The sequence below is a fragment of the Nestor notabilis genome, unplaced genomic scaffold (assembly GCF_000696875.1).
Source record: "Nestor notabilis isolate BGI_N333 unplaced genomic scaffold, ASM69687v1 scaffold20859, whole genome shotgun sequence".
Taxonomy (NCBI): Eukaryota; Metazoa; Chordata; class Aves; order Psittaciformes; family Psittacidae; genus Nestor; species Nestor notabilis.
Window position 1 is genome coordinate 39332 of NW_009942780.1, and position 315 is coordinate 39646.

General features: G+C 45.1%; 1 protein-coding gene across 1 annotated transcript in view; it reads left to right on the forward strand.

Moving 5' to 3' along the window:
• The window catches only part of SGSM2 (small G protein signaling modulator 2), a gene marked incomplete at its 5' end in the record, with an annotated part of 37210 nt that overhangs the window by 31977 nt on the left and 4918 nt on the right, over window positions 1-315 (forward strand). The gene's annotated exons all lie outside the window — the stretch shown is intronic.

Genomic DNA, 315 nt, shown 5'->3' on the forward strand with positions numbered 1-315 from the left:
AGGACAGCAAGAAAAACTTGGGTCTTTTTTTGAGTGGGAGGTACAGTTCTAGCAGCTAAAAATGGCCATGGGCTGGGGGGAGGTCTGGGGGTGGGGGTGACACATCACTTGTAAGATTTCGGTGTCATTTAATTCAAGCTAAACCCCACATTGACTCAAATTGGGCCACAGTCTAAATCTAGATTCAGGACTCCACCATGTCTGTTAGTGTTGCTGTCAGCAGATTAGTAGTTGAGGTTTTGCCTCTCTCTTTGCTGAAGTTGTTCACCTGGATATAACGCTTTGGAAATAGGACAGGATTGGAACATTTACCAG